The sequence below is a fragment of the Nothoprocta perdicaria genome, unplaced genomic scaffold, assembly GCF_003342845.1.
Source record: "Nothoprocta perdicaria isolate Ctin4 unplaced genomic scaffold, notPer1 scaffold_74, whole genome shotgun sequence".
NCBI classification, from domain to species: domain Eukaryota; kingdom Metazoa; phylum Chordata; class Aves; order Tinamiformes; family Tinamidae; genus Nothoprocta; species Nothoprocta perdicaria.
The window spans coordinates 2,206,207-2,211,474 of NW_020456021.1; the positions used below are offsets into that span (position 1 = coordinate 2,206,207).

The window sequence follows — 5,268 nt, forward strand, 5'->3', positions numbered from 1 at the left end:
AAGGCAATTTTGTAGATGGCAGTTTGAGTTTTATAAGCCTATACAGCAGATACCTCTAGTCATTCGTGGGGGAAAAGATTTTTCAAACTGAGGCGAGATCTCTCCTATTGATGATCTCTTCTTTAAGAAATCACCAGAAGTGGTTGGATTGGATAAATGTACCAAAATAACTGTGTATACTGGGTCATTTCATGAAAAAAAAAGTCTTGGTTCTTGTGTTTTAGCTTTCTTTAGGTCTACCAGAGGTTGTACCAGTGCTGCTCAAAAGTAGTTTATGAATCGGCTATTCTAATGTCCTTAATGAACTAAGTAGTGGTTGAATTTCCTTTTATTAATGAAGACTGTAGGTGAAGCAGGATCAATATATATTTTGAGTTAGTGTTCTGAAAAAGATATTAATGATTTTTCATGTTCTTTCTCTTTCAGTTTTCTCCTTGTGTTTGGTTGCTTGATTTTGTCTGTGTTTTCTACTATTCCTGAACACACAAAACTTGCCTCTGGTTGTCTCTTCATTTTGGTAAGTGAAATTTCTAAAAAAAAGTTTTACAGAAATGTTAATATCCACACAAATTCTCCTCATCATCATGAAGAGAAAAGTGTAATTACTGAATGCTTTAAGAAACAGAACTTTTTGTAAGTAGGATGGAGATATTAAAATGAAGGATTCCACCATATTTTTCTTTAAAAATAGGTGTGAGATTGTATGAAAGCATTAATAAAAGACTGAATTTCATCTTATTCTTTTCTTGAGATTTTGCTTTAGAATTGCTGTGTTTTGTTACTAACAGTTTTTGTACTGCAGTTTGGCACTGACTGAGTATGAGAGACCTTTGACACTGCTGCTGCCAATTATTAAGTCAGTATGTAGTAGGAGGCATTTATACTTAAAATAGGAAATAATTTTGGTATCTTGGATACCAACTTGTCCTAGCTATTGGTACATACTAACTTTTTAGTGGCAGTTGCTCTAATAGGATGTGATAGTTTCATTCTTTCCTCATAATACATGCTTTTGCAAAATGTTTCCTTTTTTTTGTTTTGTTTTGTTTTGTTTTCCCCTTATGAGGTAGTTACAAATGGCTTTAATCTGTAAAAGTGCTTAACATTTTTCATGCGTGGTATAAATGCTGCTTTACTCATCTGCTGCTGGGTGTGCCACTTAGTCTGGCGAGCGATGGCCCGAGGATAAGCAGTGGTCATTAAAATGTCACCAGACACCCAGAGTTACCATGGTTATTTCAGCTCCAGGTATACGGTGGACCTTGGCTGCTCAGGTAGTACTTCTGCTGAAACAGCTGTTGACAAATGCCAACGTTTTCTTTGTCATCACGGCATATATCCCAATGTCCTGCTCATCAGGACAAATCCAAGTTAGTGATGAAGTGAGCAGGAGGACAGTGTAATGGCAGCACAGGGTGCATGTCTATAGCAGAGCGTGGTCCTGCAGCGAGGTACCAGGCCTAAATGTCCCAAGAGGGTTAGGTGCAGAAGTGTGGTGCTATTTCTTAGCAGGGCTCCTTTAATACCAGGAGAAGCATGCAAAATACAATATTGTTTCCCACATCCACATTGGCTCTTCCAGAAAAGGCCAAGTGGCGTTAAGCCAGCTAAGAGCAGTCAGATTTAATGCTGGAGCCGTAATATTGTATATTAACATATTTGAACAGAACTTTGCAAATCGGAGATTGTCTGAATGTTCCATAACTAATTATATTATTGTAATTATTATACTAATTGCTAAGATTTTCTGGTATGTAAAACGTGAACATTTGATTAGCCCCAAAATACCTTACTTAAAACAGAAGGTGCCTTGTGACAAGTAATCTGTTTGCCTCTGCACTTAGGCAGATTTGTTGCAGATAAGCCGTTTGTCCTCGCATGAAATCCGAATTTCCCACGAGCCGCGTATTTGTTGACTGTGTTTGCTCGCTTGCCGCTAACTTCTCAGATGGCTGATGGACACATTCCCCATTGTGCACCAGGGCTTGCTGGGAGCTGTGGAGGAGCTATGGGGCTCCCCTTCTGGGCCCATCCGGCCCCACTGAGAGCCCCGAGCCTGTTCCCAAGAGGAGAAGGGCCCTGGGAACCGGCAGCTCTTCCTGCTAATGAGAGCTGAGATGCTGCTCGGTGACTTTGTCCTCCTTCTTTGTCCCACCATCTTGCTTGTGAATATGGAAATGACCCCAAGGAGGAAGGAGCTGCATAGTTAATCCTCGAAGCATCAGTACCAGCTTTAGTAGCTTGGCCCGACGTTTCTATGCTCTGTCCTAGTGCGCTCAGCAAGCCCTTGGCAGGAATAGATCTGGCGATGACAAATTTTACGGCTCCTGCTGTGGGTCTCTAATGGAGAAAAACATAAACAGAGCAAAGTATGTAGTTGCAGAAGCAGGCTAAAATTGACTGGTTTATTCCAGTTTGCCAATACATGTTTTACTCTTTTCTCCACATACCGAACCGTTAGCTGATACTAACAATGTTGTCGGAGCAGGCTACTGCAAATACATACTAATAAAATGCTCCAGTTTTGCATTAACTCAGGGACGGTTGTTTTGCCTGTGCTGACACGTAATTGCCATCACTGAAGTTTCCATAGCCTTTTGCTTGCAGTGATTCACACAGTTCTTGCAAATGTGTCACTTGGTAGGGAAACTTGTATCTGCCTCAGCACTCTTGCTTCGTGCTGGAGATGGAAGCTATATGTTTATTTTCCAACAAAGTACAGTAGAAACGCAACAATCTCTGGAGCTGCCTGCTGGGTTTCTGTGAACTGTTTGCTTCAGAGATTTATTCCAGATGGTGCCCCCCTAGAGCCATGCTAATTAGCTAAAAAGCTAATGTAATGCTCCATGAGACTAATACCTGAGCTGCGGCCTGCACTGGCACCGGTGGCTTTTGACATATTGCAGCTCTTCACARTTACACGGCAAGGTTAAAGAGGAAAGTGTAAATGAGGTAAGTAAACCTTTCCCCTGCCACTCAGGAAGGCCAGAGGAGCTGGAGTTATTCTTCTAAAATCAATCAATCCCATTTATTTCCCTGTGCCTCCCCATACAAGGAAGCAGGAAAAATGTCTCCTGAGCACCACATCCTAGGTACTCATTCAGAAAGGTACAACCCTGTGCAGTAACTCACTGCAAAGAATTGGTCAGGGAAGGCAACACTGGCTGAGGACTTTTGAGTGTCAATGTGGGTTAATGGACACATCTGGATGTCCGAAAGTCCTGAGAGCTGCTCCTAGCACCAATCCAGCTCTGCCACACTTCAATTTCTTCCACGCAGCCAGTTTTGTCTTCGGAACAAGAACTCCCACATTGCTAATCACCTTCTACTCGTCAGGGGCCTGGCAAGGGAAAGACATTTAATATTTGTGTTTCACCCTGCAGACAAAAGTCCCACAGACATATTAAGTGTATGCTGCCTATTGTTATATCAGTAATGAACTTTGTTAGATTTGTTTCCAGAAATAATAAGTCCAATAGCAGGGAGAGCATCAGATAACTCCTTATACCTACCGATTACAATTATCCTTTAGCCTTGCCTGTGCACACAGCTTCTGGCACTCAAGCTGTAGCAGTGATATATCCCAGAACAGACAGTAGAATAAAATCTACTTCAACATCAAAAAAGCCACAAGCAGCTTAAGAATCCAACTAACACAGCAAGAAAATAATCTTTGGTGTATTGCTGATCTCCTGCAAGTACATTTGCTGGCACTTTATCAAATAATAAACACAAGGGAAGTAAAACTTAGGGTGGGAAGGCAAAAATCAAATCTTTTGGGGAAAATAGCCAAGAAGGAGTATATCTGGAATGGGAGGTCATTCACTCTCATGACCAAACTCTCTATATTTTAAGAACACTTGCAACTAGAGCTGTGTGAATAACTAGTCCATTTCATTTTGTTTGCTGTCAGGTCACGAAAATAAATAAAATAATGTTGGGCTGACCCACAACGTTGACAAATTAAGAATTCCCGAAAAAGTCTTGGATCAGATGAAGTATTTCATTTGACCTGGAATAAGACATTCTTTGTGCATTTGAACATTTTAGAAGCTTTGGCTTAAAAGTAAAATTGAGAYTGTGAACAGAAATGTCATTTTTATTTGAAGAGACAGAGCATTTCATTTTTTTCATAATTTTCCTTTTTAATCAAGTTGAAGAGTTTGCAAAACTCCTGTGAATTTCTGCAGAACTAGTTTTGTCAAATCTGTTTTATGTTTTTCTTCAAGAAGGCTGGGATAGAGAACTTTGCCCAGTTCTGTAGGATAAGGGCCTCTGAAAATGTATTCTAGGAACACATTCTTCAGGCAGAAATAGCTCCCAAGCGGATGGTGTACTCTAGGTGAAAGTAGCTTGTACATGCATTGTGGCCACTTGCATGATTCCCAAAGGAAGGTGCCGTAAGTGCATCTAGTAATTAAGTTCTTCCTAAGTTCATCTTTTCCAATATTTTCCCATAAAAAAGACACAGAAAAGGGATGAACACTTATTAAAAAGCCATAAGGTATAGGTACCCAGTAGCAGGCACGCACATAATCAATTTTATTTGCTCTGCAGTAGTGAATATGCAACTGTCTTCATCCATCTGCAGAGATATAATCCTATAAATTCTAGATACAAATTTTTAAGGCTAGGCAGAGTGGCTAAAGTAAGAAAGATGGATAGTGCTGTATTCAGAAAAGTAACATTTTTTTGGTTTAAATGTATTGACCGCAGAACTTAAGTCATTTATCAACACATGGATAAAAGACTACCAGATCTGATCAGAGAAATGGATAAGCTGGTGATCACAGAAATGGCTCTGTAGGATAAGCTAGAGGTGCATGTAAGGTGAAAAACGGAATGATCTTGGAAGATTTCCATTATAGATATATTTCTAAAAAATAAACTAGTATATAGACCACATGTTATTGCAGCATCTTTGAGTCTCCTTCTGGGAGAAACAGATGAAATGATCCCCAGAACTGGACGCAGTACTCCAGATGTGGCCTCACCAGGGCTGAGTAGAGGGGGATGATCACTTCCCTCGACCTGCTGGAGACGCTCTTCTTAATGCGCCCCAGGATCCCGTTGGCCTTCTTGGCCACCAGGGCACACGGCTGTCTCATGGTCAACTTGTCGTCCACCATAACACCCGGGTCCCTCTCTGCGGGGCTGCTCTCTAGTAGGTCCMCCCCTAATCTGTACTGGTGTCCAGGGTTATTCCTCCCCAAGTGCAGGACCCTGCACTTGCCCCTGTTGAACCTCATGAGGTTTCTCGCCACCCAG

General features: G+C 41.2%; 1 protein-coding gene across 1 annotated transcript in view; it reads left to right on the forward strand.

Moving 5' to 3' along the window:
- Positions 1-422: 422 nt before the first annotated feature.
- The window catches only part of KCNQ5 (potassium voltage-gated channel subfamily Q member 5), a 79,584-nt gene continuing 74,738 nt past the window's right edge, over positions 423-5,268 (forward strand). Inside the window, exon 1 of the mRNA XM_026051329.1 lies at positions 423-517. The gene's annotated coding sequence lies outside the window, so the exon portion shown is untranslated. The remainder of the gene's footprint in view (positions 518-5,268) is intronic.